This window comes from Anoplolepis gracilipes, chromosome 10, assembly GCF_047496725.1.
Source record: "Anoplolepis gracilipes chromosome 10, ASM4749672v1, whole genome shotgun sequence".
In the NCBI taxonomy this organism is placed as follows: Eukaryota; Metazoa; Arthropoda; class Insecta; order Hymenoptera; family Formicidae; genus Anoplolepis; species Anoplolepis gracilipes.
Window position 1 is genome coordinate 9,078,481 of NC_132979.1, and position 18,386 is coordinate 9,096,866.

An 18,386-nucleotide genomic window follows, 5' to 3' on the forward strand; every position below is an offset into this window, starting at 1 on the left:
GTGCATTCCTCTATAAAAATTTTGAAGTTTTAAAATTTATTTATATATATAGTATGTTTGAGCAATCATTTAGCAATTAATTTTGATAAATTTGTTTTTTGTTTGCGATACATTATAAGTGTTTTTCGATGGTGTTAGCGTAATGGCATGTCAGCACTCCCGTCTTTAATATCAATTACCTGCTTATCGATTGTAGCAATAATTTTGGGGCTAAATTAGCAATAAATTAGCACCTGATTATGCCATACATCCGAATTTTAATGTTTTGGTGGTGAAGATATATCACGTTAATGAAGGTGTATTTTCGTTTATTATCGAATCGGCACCGAAACGAATAAAGAAGATAAAGTATTCACCGACGTTCCGATGAAGACGGCGGAAGCATATTTCCATTGCCTCGAAGGTGAGTCCGATGCAAAAGAACTCAATTACGGGCAACTCCCTCGAGGCTCGGCAGAGGCAGGAGCGAAGAAAGGAGCCACGCGCGCGATTCCAAGCTTGACGAATAGCTCAGTGGAGTTGAGAAGGGGAGAGGAGACGGAGAATAAGATGAAGAGGGAGAGAGAAAGAGCAAGAGAGGTGGAAAGAGAAAGGTAGAGGAAAAGGCGCGAAAGGAGGTGCAAGAACGGAGCTTCGGTGGTTGCACGGATAAAAGGTGGGTAGAGAGCTCAAGCGAAAAGGGTGGCGAAAGAGCGGAGACCTGCTACGACCTCGCTCCCTACCTACCTACCTACCTACCTACCTACCTACCTATCTACCTATCTACCTACCTACCTACCTACCTACCTACCTACCTACCCCCAGGCTCACCCATCTCTATCGATTCAACACCACCAACTTGTTGGCTATCTTCACTGTCAAGACCGCCGACAATCTTCCCGCGCTCGCTCGGGGTGACGTCTGTTAACTCTTAAGTGGATGCGCCGAAGCGCGACAATAACGGCTCGTATCGAATAAGTGTTGTGGGATAAACAGGTTTAATGGAAATAAAAAGAGAGAGAGAGAGAGAGAAGGAATGGAGTAAAAGAAATCGTATTTTTTAGGGATATAAAACATTGTTTCCTCAATAATGTGTCACATAAATTATAAACTTTTAAGCATAAAGAATAGAACCTAACCAAGAGGACGTACTAATACGGGCAATGTTTCAGATTCATGAGCCCAAAAGTGATTGGCAACGCTAGTTTGAAATGCTAATGGAGAGTCGCTTCCGTTTCATGACTCCGTCTCATGTATACAATGTGACGGTATGTTAGGACTCGCAATAACAGATCACAATACAGATCCATCAAACGAGTATGTATTCACGAGTATGTCGATCATATCATAGCGTTATCGGTGCACGTATTTTGAAGGAACATTAAAACCGAGATTTGGGGTTATCGAAACCAAAGTTTGTCTTCCTGGGTTCTATTCTTCATGCATTTAAGAATTAAGCAAACACGTCGCTTAAGTTGAAACAAGTGAACTCTATTCTATACTGGAATGACTTGTCCTTTGTTTGAAAATGTGAAGAGCAAGAGGGAAAAAACTGCCATCTTCCACCTTGTTTAACAAATTCCGATTGGCCAATGATCTTTTCTTCTCTTCTATGATCTTTTCTACTTTCTAAACCATATTGTTTATAGCTCATGCAATTCTTTATTGCACAATATTGTTACATTGTTAATCTTGTCTTTCTTTTCTATTTTATAATTTCTTTGATATTATACTTAGTAGCTGGTTGTAGTGGAGGTTATTATTGCACATTTGAATAAGCTAATGTTTTTTAGTTCGGATAGTACAAAATTAGAAAAAGAGGTAGATGGCAGTTTTCTCCCTCCCCCCTCTCTCTCTATCTCTCTCTCTCTCTCTCTTTCTCTCTCTCTTCACATTTTCAAATAAAAGACTAGCCATTTCAGTATAGGATTAAATTCACTGATTGAAACACATCGAGAAACGATCATAGGTGGTTTTTTTAAATAACTAAACTCACATATTACATATGTCGGAAAATAGAAATAAAATAACATTTTAAAATGAAATAAAAATTAGACAAAATCTCAAAATATTTTTAATAAAAAAATAATTTTTTTTCTTGCATATTTTGTATCTTGTAAGATCTTCGGCAGTGACGACATCGTGAACTGATAGGGCAAAAATGTCAAAATTGTAATATGACTATTGTATCGTAAGAGTTTTTACACAAAAATATTATATGCAAGCTTAATTTCTCAATATTTTTAAACACTCGTTTTAACTCGAGTTGCAAAGAATGTTCGAACATGATCAGTAATTATCATCGTATATCGAATGATACGTTGATAAATAATTCGATTAGGTGAATATTGACTTACATTTTCCTTCTGACATATATTGTAGAGGTGCATTTCTAAGTAATAAAATTTTTGTTTACATTTACTCATTATTGGACTCGTTATTAGTACGCTTCAAAATTATCACTTAGTTTCGTTAAGCATTTCAAAATAAATACAACTTACAAATCCCTAGCTTTGTGTATAAACATATAAGTTTATTAATTATTTATTTCAACATCGTATTATATTATACAGTAAACGCGTGACGGATAATCTTTGCTCCTCTTTCTGCACTTCCTCTCTGAAGGAATTCGGTAAATTTGCATAAAAGGTTAAATCTCACCGATTTTATCGTTAGATATATTGCAGGGAATGTTCTGAGTAATTCTCCGTAAGAATTAAGTGAGGGCATTGATTTAAGAGATATAACAAAAATTTACTAATTTTAATGCTTTTAGATATTATAAACTGATATTAGGAACAGTGAAGTTTGTTTACGTTGTCTGTTTAGTTCTATTCTAACAATAAGTACAAAAAGTTTTTGTTTACATCATACAAAGGATTCTTACACGGTCATATTTATTGTGTGCAGCAACTGATTTCGTCTCTTTCTCACAGTTCGTTGACAGCTTTCAACATGTGACTACACGAATTTTTAAGCTTTGTTGAGGTTATAAGGAATAAGTTAATAAATTATCTTATTGATCAAAAAGTTATTCACGGACACATTAAATGTCCACGACGTGAAGCAGATATCGATTTTAATCGTGACTTTCATGCGTGGGCGGGGGAGGAGTTCCGCTCCTCCCCCTGCACATAAAAAACTAACCTAACCCAATCTGGGTTACTCTTGTACTGGTACACATTAATAATTTTGATCTCGTTTTGCGTGAAAAGTTGAAAACCCATATGGAACTGTGCAAAAAACGATATCTATCCTATTATCATCTCCCGTCCACGAATGAAAGTCATAAATATATTTTTAATAAAAAAATAACAGATTGTTACAACGTATGCAAAGTTTATTATTAAATTGTACTTTAATTTGTTATATCTGTAAACTAATGTCGTCTGCTACTTAATTCTTGCAGGGAATTACTCAAACATCTCCCCTCCCCTATAATATTCTAACAAGCGATGAAATTGGTGAGATGTAACCTTTTATGCATATTTACCAGGAAGTCTAATTTAATTCCTAATTTCAATTTAAAATCAGAAATATTTTACAATAAAGTAAAATTACAATATAAAATATATAGTTAAGTTAGAATTAAGTTCAAAACTTTGCGCACAAAGGAAAGTTTGAAATAAATAAATTCGATATCTTTATTATACATATCGTATTTTAAATATTTAAATGAATATTTAGTAATTTAATAATAATAATAACCTTTTGAAAGTTATTGAGAATCTTGTAAATATACATATATCGAAGTTAAGCTTTGAGGTTAAATTAATTTTTTTTAAATTGTATTTTTACAATATTTTAAAGTTCCGTATTTCAGGAAAAAGAACGATATATATAATTTAACGATATGAATAATTTAAATCGTACATTATTTAGGAATGAACCCTTTACAATATACAAGACATACGTCATTAAATAAATAAAGAGAAAAATGATTATTATTTTAATACGGTTTATATTTTTAATAAATCTAGTAAATTTATCTTTTTTTTTCACATAATCCCTTGCTATAATTATACACTTATTCCATTATTTTATTAAGTTTTTTATAGCAGCAGCAAAGAATTCTTGAAATCTTTTTAGTTATAACTGTTCATTAGATTTTTTAATCACTTGTGAACTGATTAATCCACTTATAAAAATTTGCGCGATTTACATAAAAAGTACAGCATATTTGAAATACCAGTTTTATTTTATAGTCCTGGAACCAAATCTGGAAATTTTTTATAAAATTCGAAACTCTCTTAATAGACAAACAAATTATTTGTTACTAAAAAAATGAAAACATAGAAGGTTATAACAGATTTCTTATTCTTTAAAAAATAAAAATTTAAAAAATTTAACCTAACACTTAAATAATCAAAATTTAAAATGTCAGTAATTTTTGGAATAGTGTGCATTCTAAATTATAATAATATATAATTAATATACAATAATTATATTTTTCTATTTATAATAAATTACACATATAAGTGTCTCTATCGTAGCCAACACATTCACGGTGCATCCCATGGTTACATATGAAGCACATCACTCATAATTTATTCCTATGTATCACTAAAGCGCCTTTCACAAAAGAAATACATAACACCTAGATTTAGCTGAAAAGTTTCCAAACTGGCTGAATACTGAGTAAGTATATATTACATACATTATATGTATGCATTACATACATACATTATATTAACATTACCTTAGGTATTTTAAATTAAAAACTTACACCATTTTACGTCAAATCTAACAATAAATAGAAAAAATACACCAATAAATCATAAGGATTAAAAACGATTATTGTCAAAATTAATCACAAAGTAATTAATGTATAAATATTATAAAAACTTACTTATTGATAATATTAAAACAATAATAAAAAATTTAAAACTTATAAAAAAAAAAGATTTGATTTTCGAACTTGCACAAATTTAGTCGCTACAGCCATAATAAAATATTAGCACTTCAGGCGACAATTTTAAATATTTTGTTATATGAATTTCTATTTAATTCTAATATTTGCTGATAAAGGTATTATAAAAACATCAATTTTTTGTATTCCAAATTACTAACAGTATCTTAAATATGCCACACTTCCTAATTTTTATCGTCTTGCTTGAATATCTGGGAGTAAATTTCAGATGATTTTATACCTTCAAAAATCAGATATGTTTTATTTTATTATTAAACACTATCTTGCACTTTTCGAGAGGACTCATTGTCGTTTTTTTTTTTTAAAGGACTGCTGAGGTCTTTCTTTTATGCTTCTAACCTATACCGTTATCTAGCATATATACAATAATATTTTTTATTACACTTTTCCCATATATGCTGTTCTGATTTTTTAATCAATTTCTTAAAGAATAATTGATTAAAGAATTAAATGAGTGATAGAGGTTATGTATACTAAAATAGTCAAACTGTTGTTTTAAATTGATGATAGAAATATCAAATTATGATTTTGGAAGTATACTTAGTCATCCTTCATATATATATATATATATATATATATATATATATATATATATATATATACATATTTTTTAACTAGAGCCATTTGTCTCTTATGGAATGACCCTCGTATGTCAAAAGGAAATTGATGCGTGAGGTGTAAGTCAATTGTTTCTTTAATCAATTTTTTAAAAAGCAATTGATTAAAGAATTTCTCTTTCTTTGCATTCTTCTTCTTACACACGTGCCTAAAGTACTTATTAAGCACTCTTAATAAAGTAGGGACACGAGCAAATTCAATCTTGAAATCCTTCACACAAATCATTCAACAAATATGACACTCTGACGTAGAACCACTCTGCTCCCATTCATTGTTATATGAGTGATAGATGTTATGTATACTAAAATAGTTGTCAACTCAAACTGCTGTTTTAAATCAATGACAGAAATATTAAATTATGGCTTTGGAAGTATACTTATTGTTAGTCATTCTTCTTATACAGGGTGTCCCATTTTAATTCCTCCAATCGAATATCTCGAAAACCAAACCTGGGAGAGAAAAATGTTTCAGGCAAAAGTTGTATGGTTTCGAGAGGGCCATAAGATAGTACCATTGGTCTGACCTTGAAGAGTCATTTGAAGATCACGTGAAGGTTACCTCAATTTTTTTAAATGGCACTCCCTATTTTTTGTTACATATTTTTGTAGCTGACTTTGAGAGCTTTCCAAAACACTATGATAAAATGTTTTTTTATTAAACATTTTTCGAATTATAAGGCTTCAAAGTTGCAATATTTTGACATAAAATACAAGATATCTCGTAAAATATTCATTTCTCGATTATCTTACCCTAATATTTTTATGCACAGAATAATGAGACGAGACAATTGGTGTAAAGAAAACACATAGTTATCTTTGAGAAAAAATCTGAATTTGCAATTAGCAGTTACACATTTTTACTTTAACATAATTATGTGTTTTAATTACGCCAATTGATTTGTCTCGTTATTCTGTGCATAAAAGTATTAGGGTAAAATAATCGAAAAATGAATATTTTACGAGATATCTTGTATTTTATGGCAAAATATTGCAACTTTGAAGCCTTATAACTCGAAAAGTGTTTCATGTAAAAAACATTTTATCATAGTGTTTTGGAAAGCTCTCAAGCTAAGCTACAAGAATATGCAAAAATATATACGGTGTCCCATTTAAGAAATTCAAAATGACCTTCACGTGATCTTTATGTAACTCTTCAAGGTCAAACTAATGGCACCATCTTATGTCCTCCTAGAAACCATACAACTTTTGTCTGAAACATTTTTTCGAATTTTCCATATTTTTTGAGATATTTCACTGGAGGAATTAAAATGGAACACCCTGTATATAGGTATGTATTTTTTGAACTAGAGCCGTTTGTCTCTAGACTAATGACTCTCGTATGTCAAAAGGAAATTGATGCGTGAGGTGTAAGTTAATCTTAAAATTTACCTTTAATTATCTTCCTTAACAGATTATTCTGTATAATGCATTTCAGTTCTTCGACTCTGGTTATTTTCTTTCGATTTTATTTTGACGTTACTACTCCCGTTCCTCCTGTTTATGCAGTTGAATGCGCCCAATGTTGCAGGCGTCCGCTAACTGCGTTTCCATCGATGCGGGGAGGAACAAGCTGATATTGGATCCACATTCAGCGGTCGGAACCGATGGAAAATGCAAATATGTAGTGCATGCGCATGCATGTGTATACATACATGCTGACAACAAATTGAATTTGTTCTTGATGGCGTAAATGCGTTACGCACGGGCCAGCCTTCTCGTCCGTGCGTGAGTTTCACGTGCGTTAAATCACACCCATTTTTTTCCACCTTCCTGCTCTTCCTCCAATTTCCGTTTCCGTCTTTTTTAATTACGGGGCAGCCATTCCGGCAGGGATATTTATTTGCAACATTTGCGTAAAAATAATTTCTGTATCTATTTTCTCAGTCCCTCGTTTCGATTAGCAAGGATGAAGAAAGCAAGAAAAAGAGGTGTACACAAGTTACGCTACTTTACTGCTTGATATCACGTTTTACTCGAATTGAGAGAAAACTGCGGAGAATCTAAACCCTTGATCCTCTGTTCACCCATTGTCGAGGAAAATTGAGTTTGTTTGCGAAGATAAAATGAAATGCTTAATCAAAATAATTGTTGCAAGTTACGTAACTCGACAAAGTAAATTAATTCTGCTGCATCGGACGCTGAGTTTATAGCGTCGTTAGTTACAGATCGAAATTGTATCGCTGAAGTTCACTTTTATATCTTATTGTCGAAAAAGACAAAAATGATATTCTTTATTAGCTTTCTCAGCCGATATTTCAAAAATTAAATTTATTTGTGAAACGTTACAACAAAATATATGAAAAAAATTATTCAGTTTTAGATTGATTATTTACGAATAATTACAAAAGAAAATGAAAATTTCTTATCATTTTGTTTAAAAGATACAGTAAAAAATACATTTTTACAATAAAAAATATCATATTTTGTTATATAAATGTTTTATATACTTATACTCATATTTAAATATTATTTAAAAAAACTTAATTTTTTAATTGAAAATTTGTTATTAGTTTCCAATTTGTAACAAAAAAAATTTACCTAACTTAAGCATACGCATTCCCTTCTCATCCCTCCAGCAAATGCCCGAAACCAAGCTCTTTAAAAAAATTAATATTATTTTTTTTGTAATCAGCTTAACAGATGGTTATTTAAATAAAGATTAAAAGATTAAAATAATCTTTTTTTTAAAGCACAATTAATCTTTGAAGTTCAATTTATATATCAAACTATCATTTTAATTGAGGTCAAAATTAAAAAAATGTTAAGCTAAAAAGATGTACGTCTCTATCTTCGACGAGAGAAAGATTAGACCAGTCTTTAAAGAAATATGTACCAAATATACATATATCTATTATTTAAAACAATTGTATACATTGTATACATATATTGTATTTATAATATAATTATATATAATTATAATTTATTTTATAATTATAAAATTATATAACTATATTATCTATTTATATCATAATTTCTCATAAAGTTACATTATATTCAATAAAAAACTTAAAAATAGATATTGATTGAAATAGTCAAGATATACATAAGTTGATGAAACAAAAAGCTTCATATAAAATGAGCTCTAGTTGACAAGTTTTAAATAAATCAATTTAGTTTATGCTCATTATAATTGAGCGATTAGAATAAATATCTTATTCTGCGACTGGATTACTGGATTGTATTCGATTGTAACGGATTAAAATAATGTATCTTAAGAAAGGTGGTGTACTCGGCCACGTAGCTGAAGGCCATCGAAGAGAAGCATTTTACCGGAAAAGAAAGTAGGTCAGGGGTTTCTGAAGGGTTTTCTCACCTAAGGGTTGTTGCTTCGGCAAATGGCCAAGAGAAATCGAGAAAACCGTAACAATAAGTACATTGTTTTTTTCACCTCTCTCTACTTCGCGTTTCTATTTCTACATCTCATTTCCAATCGCGAAGTTTACCTTACCCAAATCCACCACTTTGTTGCGCAACAATATTACGATTCTCTTTCCGCTTCTTTTCATTAAATATTTATTATTTAAAGGATTCAAACTCTTTCTCCTCTTTGGCCTTGTGTTAATTCTATTAAGCAGAATAAATTAAACAATTTCAGAATCTATATTTGAATATATATAGTATCTCCTATTCTATTCTATCTCAAAAGTTAATAAGGCAAATATTACTTCTCGGGAAAAAATGAATATAATATGTAAATATACAATGTAATTAAGTAAATATGAAAAGATTTGATAACATATGTAATATCATATTATATGTTATTTTATATAATTATATACATATAATAATATCCGAAATTTGACGCAAAAATCTTATATAATATCTTTATTATAAATATTTTTCTATATAATTTTTATTATATTTGGCTAGATCTGATTATATCTATATGAAAACAGATCTAGCTAAATATATTATATAAAAGTAAAATCATACCACGGTCGTATTCTATATGTTGCGATATGATAATTAAAGAAAAAGAAAAAAAATTGAGAAAAAAGAAAAATTATATTTTAAATATATTTAAAATACAAATACATAATTTAAACATTTATATATGCTGATATATATTTTATGTGTATATATGTACAACAGATGCATAAAATTTTGTTTCAATTATTATCTAAGCATGATAAATATATTGCAAACATTTATTTTGATTATATTTGTATAAGTTTAATATTATTTAATAGGTAATTCGGCTATAATTTAATCTGACACACTATAACTTGTTATATTAAAATAAAAAGAATAACGAAAGTTTGAAAGAAAACATATAGATAAAAAAAATAAAACGGCATAATTTTTATGGAATTATTAATCAGTATGTCATTAAGAATAATTTATGCGCTTATTTGAATTTAATTTCATAGGTTTAGTATGTGTGTTTATATATATATATATATGTGTCTATAATATATGTCCTAAATGTTTTTCTATATTGACGATAAAAACAATTTTATGATTAAAAGTACACAATTTCTTGTATATCCTTTACATATTATATCTATATTGAATCTCTATAAAAATACATGTAAACATTATTTATTTCTTTCTCTTTCTTGGTCTCTGTTTTACGATATTATTTTATATTATTTTATATATTTTACAATATTATTTTATTTTATATTTATATTTATATTATATTTATCATTTTTATGTAAAAGATATTAATTTCTTAACTCAAAAATATATTTCTTGCATTTTAATATTAATTGGAAATGTACAATTTAATTTATTTTGTATCAAAAAATATATATTATTGCAAATTATATGAATTATATCTAAGTTAAATAAATAGTCTTACACTTTACTTCTATCTCTCAAAAACATAAAACTAATCAAGTTTATCTTTTCTAAATAGCAGTAAAAAAGTATAATAAAACGTTTAGAAGTTTAAATATTTATCATTATTTCGCGGAAAAGAGACATAAAGAGAATTCCTTTAGGGAATGCTTGAGTTTCGCGGTTCTGGAGTACTCTATTATGCTGCTTTTTACGTGTCATCCTAGGAATGTACAAATACGAGGATCACCTAAGCATTTTAAAAACCGTTTTGTTTCACGTCAATGTAACATCTGTTCATGAGGTTTTAAATTTATGAAAACGAAATCGGACAAATGCCTGATCGATTCCACAATTTTCTTAAAAAAAATTATTACATATGACACAAGTCATATGTTTTATATATTGTAATTATTATATGTATTATAATTATACAATAAACGCGTAGATATATACTGTAATTTTTTATTAAAATATTTATAATTCTTTTTTTTTAATTAAAGTTTGAGATTTGCAAAAATCTATGGTAATTAAGAAATAATGTTTAAAAATTAATTTTATATAAAATTTAATTCTTTTTATTATTTTTAAGTAAAGTTACTTAATTAATTATTCAATAACACATTTTTCATAAAGGAAATAAGGAGGTATAAATATATTGTAACACACATAAATACACACATACATTGTTATATTGTTACATAACAAAGTTTGTGCGGTATTTTGTGTGGCATCACAAGATTTACCTTAAACGTTAATGTCGACGTAGTGGTTGAATAACATTCGTGCATTGTCGACATGCTAAGTTAACGTAAGACTTATCCGGTGTGAGAACAGTAAGAGTATTATGGACAGCGTGCAAGAAGTTTGTCCGTGCTTGAGATAGTTGTCAACCGCACAGCTTAGTTGTTGCGTTATTTGCACAAGTTTTATTTAAAAGAAATACAATGCCTTAATCAAGAGAGAAACCATCCAAGAGAATTTTAAACTTTTAAACTAAAAAGAAACTCAAGATTTTATATCCCACTTATATATCAGTGCAATTTATATAATTAAAGTAAACATTAATATCTGTAATAAACAAAATTATCAAGTGAACAAATTAAAATAAATACAGATACGTATATAATATAAAGGCAACATGGATATATAAATAATATATTTTTATAGATATTTCTACTGAAATTTTATTTTTATATTCTACATTACTATTGTATTAATATATTTAAAAAATTTTTCACAAAATTGTTAGAAAACTAGAAAATTTATGACTCAATTATTACATTAATATATTATTACATAAAAATTAATATTAATATAAAAATTAACAATATTAATATATAAAAAAAGATTATTACTATTCTATTAACAATAGAACACAATTAACTAATATTTCAAAAAATATATTCTATGTGGAGATGTAAAAAAGTTTGTCTTCTAACATAAAACAAATATTTAAAAAACATGGTTTTTTTATTTAAAAAAAACTTTATTTTCATAGAAATGAAAGGTTAAAAAATTTTTGTTTCCATCAAAAAAACAAATTTAGAAATAAAGTTTCTTTTTATTATTTTTTTATTACTACATTATTTTCCTTTACAATCATTTTTGTTAATATAATTAAAAAACTTAAAGTTCATATTTAACAATTCTAATTATACATAACTATATAGTTAATTTGAATGCAATTTACATTTAAAATATAGTAATGATTAGTTCAAATCTATCTAGAAAAAAACAAAAATAATAAAAGAGCAACTTGCTTAACAGATAATCAAAATATAGATATTAAATATTTGAAAAATAATTAAAATTAAATTAAACATTAAAATAACAATAAAATTTTAAATTACTATATGTATATAGATATGTGACATGGGTCATGTTTATCAAAAAGAAATAAATATATTATACTTGTTTTTTTCCATATAATTACTTACTAATTTACAATAAAAAAAAATTACTATAAATTAAAAAAAAAACTTTTATTCGCTTTATTTGGTGACAATTAGTGTATTTGCTAAAAATTTCGAGAAAATTCGGTTGGAGTGAAACGCATTCACGCTCGAAAGCTCGCGCAAGGAACGCTCGCAATACGAGCTAACTATAGGGTTGGTTGGTATGCCCGATACGTCGGCAATGCGATCGAGGGGGTGGAAACGAGCGGCGCCATGTTTGAGTAGATAATGAGGAAATGATAGGTCGATGCCGTTGCACCTGTACTCGGGTCACTGTGTGTACATACCCACCTGTTCGTCCTTGTACGTAACACGTACGTAGGTACGTGCAGGAAGTGCTACGTGCCGGATACAGGAGAACGGACCGGAGAGCAAGCAAGGAGGGTGGAGCGGAAGAGGGTGGATGCGCACAGAGAGGGCGGTTTGTCGAAGCATTTACATGCGGCTTCAACTCCACTCGTATCTCTCCTGTGTGTCAAGCATAAGTCGAGCTACATTTACACGCCGCTAGGCTTACCGCCCGGGCGGAGCGAGATTTATGCGACGATTAGGTTTAATCCTTCGTGCAGCTGCAAGCTTGATGAAAGAACGAGTCACGGCAGTCAAAGGACTGCGTGAGAATGTTAGCAGCGGTTGCCGAGGCAAGCCGATTAAGGGGAAATGATGAACTTGACAAGATAAAGTTTGGGTTTTAAGCTCTAATCGCTTAATATCTCTTAAAATATATATGAAGAGACAGAGAAAGAAGAAAGAAAGTTGAAGCCTTGAAAATATGTCATAGTGTAAACATATACAGGGTCTGGTAATTAACGAACCAACGCTCGTGAGCAGATAGAGCGCGGTAAACTAAACAGAAAAGTCCTCTACCATTTTGTGATTTTCGCAACAATTATTAAAATATTAATTAAAAATGTTCGGCGAATGAGCGCGCACTTTTCGCGGCTAAAAAAACAAGTTGCCGTGGCAACCCCGTGATACTCGCAGCTGGTACGCCTAGAGCGCCTAGTACGGCCCATTGTCTAGTCGCGCAAAGCTCATTCGCTGAGCATTTTTAATTAATATTTTAATAATTATTGCAAAAATCGCAAAATGGTACAGGACTTTTCTGTTCAGTTTACTGCGTTCTACTTGCTCACGAATGTTGGTTCGTTAGTTACCGGATATCCTGTATTGTTAGCATAGTCTCAGATAGCACAAGAATATTCTTAAGACATCCAAAGATCATCTTGGATATACATAGGATATTCCATTTTAATCCTCGAATTTTTCCTGAATGTCCTAAGGAAAAGTTAAATGTTCGAATATTATGTAGTCTCTGGAGATCCTATGGAACATTTTACGGATTTTTACAGGATATCTATAGGGATATTTTTCGTATGTTTCAAGGAACAAATTCTGAAAGTGAAATATAAATTAAGATCACGTTCAGTTATTCACTGCCAATATTGAAAATTTAATACTGAAATATAAATATTTTAATAAACAATAAAGGGATTGTATCAAATATTAAACTAATAGAAGTAGTTGTTTTAATTTATTAGTCGAATTTTGGAAACTTTTGATATTTTTGTAAAAAAAAACTTGAACAGATATAAATAGCGCATCACGTATAGCGATTAAGTGAAAGTATTATAACTTCAATACAGGTTATAAATAGAAAGACCTTATTTGGAGTTTTTTTTTGGCTGGTCTAAAAATAACATCTAAACGTTTATTAGTACTTATTGTTAGCCATAATAGTATTTTTAGTCAATAGTCATTATAGTATCATATCGTAGACCATAAATGACTAAAAACATCATTATGTCGTCGTCTGACATCACTTTGGGTTTTCATAAAATTATATTGTACAAATATTTGTAATGAAATTTAACAATATATTCAAGAAATGTGTTAAATGTTTCAAATTCTGAGCACATCTTGGATAGTACGATGTTGAATGTACTTCCAGTAATTATCCCATACAGGACTTTTAGAGAACATTAATAAATAATTAATATATATTTATGTTTTTAAATTAAATTAAATATCTTATATAACTAAAAATAGTTATGTATGCAGAATAATTTTCATATAAATATTTCTATAAAAATTCAAAACGTTCTATAAATCTCTTAGGATGTCTAGACATATTCTAGACATAATTCTGAGGACGTTTAGTGTTATCTAGGATTATTATTATCTGACATAATGATATATTAAAATTTATATAAATTATTAAGAATTTTGTAAAAAAATTAGATATACATATGATTATTTTAAAACCGTATAATTTGGTATAATTGGTATCCTTGTCATTAATTTAAAACAATTGTTTGATAACTATTTCAGTATACATGATCTCTCTCACTTATTTAACAATGACGAGTTCTCTTAAAAAGTGTACTTTTACAGATTAGCATTCAATGATAAGACTTCTGAGGGTGTAAAACCATCTGAAATTTACTCTCGGATGCTAAAGTAATATGGTAAAAGTTGTATAAATTGTGCGAATTTTTACAGACTTCTTTTGTTTGACCCCTTTAAGGAGTCATTACGTGAAGTCAAGTTTCACAACAACGAAGAAGTAAAAACAAATGTCCAAAACTGGCTTAGACTTCATGACAAAAAGTTCTTTACTGCTGGCATAAAAACTACTAGAGCGATGATACGAATGTATAATTAGGAGATTATATTGAAAAATAGGTAAATTGTTAGATTCATTGAATAAACCATATTAAACAAGCTGTTTGTCTCTTTATTTATTAAGTAATTTTTGTATATATGTAAATTTTTAAATAAAATATTTACCAAATTTTTTATAGAGAAGCTTATTTCATTGTCTCTTTTAAAATTAGCCCATTTATGAGTTGTATTTATAATGCAGTAACTTATAATGCATTTCATCATGATTTTAACAATAATCCCTTTTTTTACAAGAAATACAGAATTGAAAAATTTATGCTTTCTTGTTAAAAATTTTGCTGGTTAAAATCAATTTTTATGTTAAATTTAACATTTACTTGTTAATATAACATTGCTGTGTCAGGTTCAAATCAAGAATGTTAAATTATTAAAATGAAAAGAAAGTGAAAAATAGCACAATGTGCATGTATATTTAATTTTATACAATAAATATGTTATTATTGATGATGAGATTTATCTATTAAAATTTACAGACAAAATTTTACACCAAAATTATGTCAAATTATGAAATTTACATTTATTTTTATGTTAAAATATAGCACAATATTGATGTTACTATTTAACCATGCCTAATATGTTAAATTAACAGAAAAATTTCTGTAGACAATTTGGGACAAGCTATAAATATGTGTTAAAAAAAAATTTAATACAAATTTAAATTTTCCAACTATGATGTAAATGTACAATTTTAAAAAGACTTTTTATATTTTAAAGATACTTAAATTACTTGTTTATAACGCTGCCAGGAAAACCTATTTGACATGAAACATCGCGCAAACTTAATCATGTAAAAAATGGATTATCAATATAAATATAAATATCTCTTCAATTCGCGCACTTTTTATACGTCACACACAATCTGCTCATCCCATGATATTTTCGTATAAATCCCAAGATTAATGTTGAGTTTTATACATTCAATATAATTTGAAAGATATCGCGAGAAGTGTTTCACATCATTCTGTCAAATAATTTTTTTAACAGCATTGTAAACAAGTAACGTTTGAGTAATTAACAAATTGGAAAATTTTACGAATCATAACGCATTTGCACATTCGAAACAATTTTTAATATAATTTAAATTTATATCTTTTTATGTAATATAATTATATAATTTTATAAAATTATAGAAAATATAATTTTACATAATTTATATTTTTAATACAATAAATTGAAATTCTTTAAAACTTTCTCCGGACACCGTATTAATTAATGATTTTCGACAAAACTCTCGCATGAGAAATCTCTTTGCGAGAATTACATCAGTTGACGTTGTTTAACGTGCATACCACGTCACCAACGTGTGCACACACTCACGTGTAAAATCGTTGGCGTTTCACTAGCTCGGCACATCACGGGTCCTTATGTTTATGCAAGCGTATGTGTGTGTGTATCCTGGGTACGAATCGTCGATGCGCCAGCAAATATGCCGGTGTCTCCCTTTGTTTGCAATTCATCTAATTCTAGACTCTCTCTCTCTCAACAAAGTTCGTTACCAGGGGATACGATGAGGAGAAGTCTCATGCTACATCACAGGTCGCTTTAATTCTTCGGTGTAAAAAGCGCTTATCGCGGATGCAGTGTTAAATTCGTTGCTTTAAGCTCCCTGATAAGATCGCGAAAAGTAAGAAGGCGAGGTTTCGCTTTGCAAGTAAACCGAGAGCCCGCCCTCCCGATAAGCGAGAGTAATTATTTAGTGTGCGTGTGGGCTTAATCGCGTACAAGCGATAACCCGAGTCACGATTATGCTGGAAAAAATGCGGCATGATAAAGTTGAATGACTATGCGGTGTTAATGTTGTCTTTCTACAGAGTATCCAATAAATTATAATAAAAGTAAAAGGATGATTACTCGTGAAAATGTATGTATTGTATAATATACATATGTATGTGTATAGTCAAAGAAATGTTGTCTATTATTTTAAGGATGTTTAACACCTACAATCGGAGCAAAAATTAGTCAAAATTGACGAATATATACTTTTCTCATATATCTTAATATATGATTATTATAAAGATTGTATAAAATCTTATTATTTATTCATAGCTAGAGTGTAGAAATGTATTTTCGAACTCCTGTTGCTTTTTTTCGGAGAATTTTCGTGTTTCTTAAATTATAATAAGAAACTTTTATCATTGACGGTACCTCAATTTCAACATTACAGATTTGAATTATAAAAATAAAAGAATTTACTTGTACAGAGTAATTTAAAATGTCAGAATAAAAATTATAATAGTGGATAATGACAAAATATAGATGATTTTTAACTATTTCTTTGATAAATTTAATAATTTGTCATTTCTCCGAGAAGAAAGAAATGTGACAACATGGTAATTTTTCATAAGTTAATCAAATTGCAAATTGACATATAAGGCCTAGTCGCTTCTCGCTTACACATTTGTATATAGAGGCTTCTTCAGATGAAAAGATAGGTTATTTAAAATGTCAAAAGAAGGCTCAGCTGAATGCTATATTGCCACGTTTTCACAATAAATAATATGTCATTTCAGATAATAGGACGAAATTGAGAAAATTATATTCAATATTTTTTGAAATCTTTTGAACTAGTCAGTACTTGATCAAAATTATGTGATCAAATATTTCCTCTATATTTAAACTATACTTTTGCAAATTTTGAATAAATTCTTATTATTATTTCTATCTATTTTAGCTCTTAAATCAACACAGGTTTTTTATAAGATAGAAAATCTGTAATCGTATCAATTTAAGGGCTAAAAAGGACAGAAATAATTATATTTATACTTATTTATATAAATAATTATATTTATAATTATATTAATACTTTTACTTATAATTAGATCCACAAAATAATTATATTTATAATAATATCGACGGGTAAATTCATTGCAAATTAAAAACCTTTTGATTGCTTCAGTGAATCAACTCTAGGTTTTTTTATAAGTCTCTGAACATGTATCAGAACAATGTGTGCAAATTTTATTAAATTCCTATATATTTAAAAATAGGTACTAAACATCCTTAATATATAATACTGCTAGCGACACGATTTTATTTCAATAAATAAAAAATGATATTCTTGATTTATAATCGTAGGTATTTATTGACGGAAAAATAAACTATTAATCCCTTCAGTGACACGAAAATGAGATTTTTGTACCATTGTGTGAAAAAAATTTCTTAGATTTACGTGATAATTTTAGTATCAAGGTTTTCAAGATCGCTCAATTTAAATATAAAATCAGAATTCTAACCTCAAAATAGCGGAGTTAATATGGCGGACTGAAATTAAAAATCTTATTTTTAAATAAATCTTTACAGCAATATTTGATCTGTTATTTCGAATAACAAAAGTTTGATATTAATTTTGATTTTGATAGCAACCTCAACAATTTTAGAATACTTATTTGTATGAGAATCCGACTAAGTATTTTTCCAAAATTTGATCCGCCATTT

At 28.7% G+C, this 18,386-nt stretch overlaps 1 protein-coding gene across 2 annotated transcripts in view; it reads right to left on the reverse strand.

The window, feature by feature from the left end:
- Nucleotides 1–18,386, reverse strand: part of LOC140670485 (acetylcholinesterase 2) — a 177,958-nt gene that overhangs the window by 65,361 nt on the left and 94,211 nt on the right. The window lies entirely within an intron of this gene.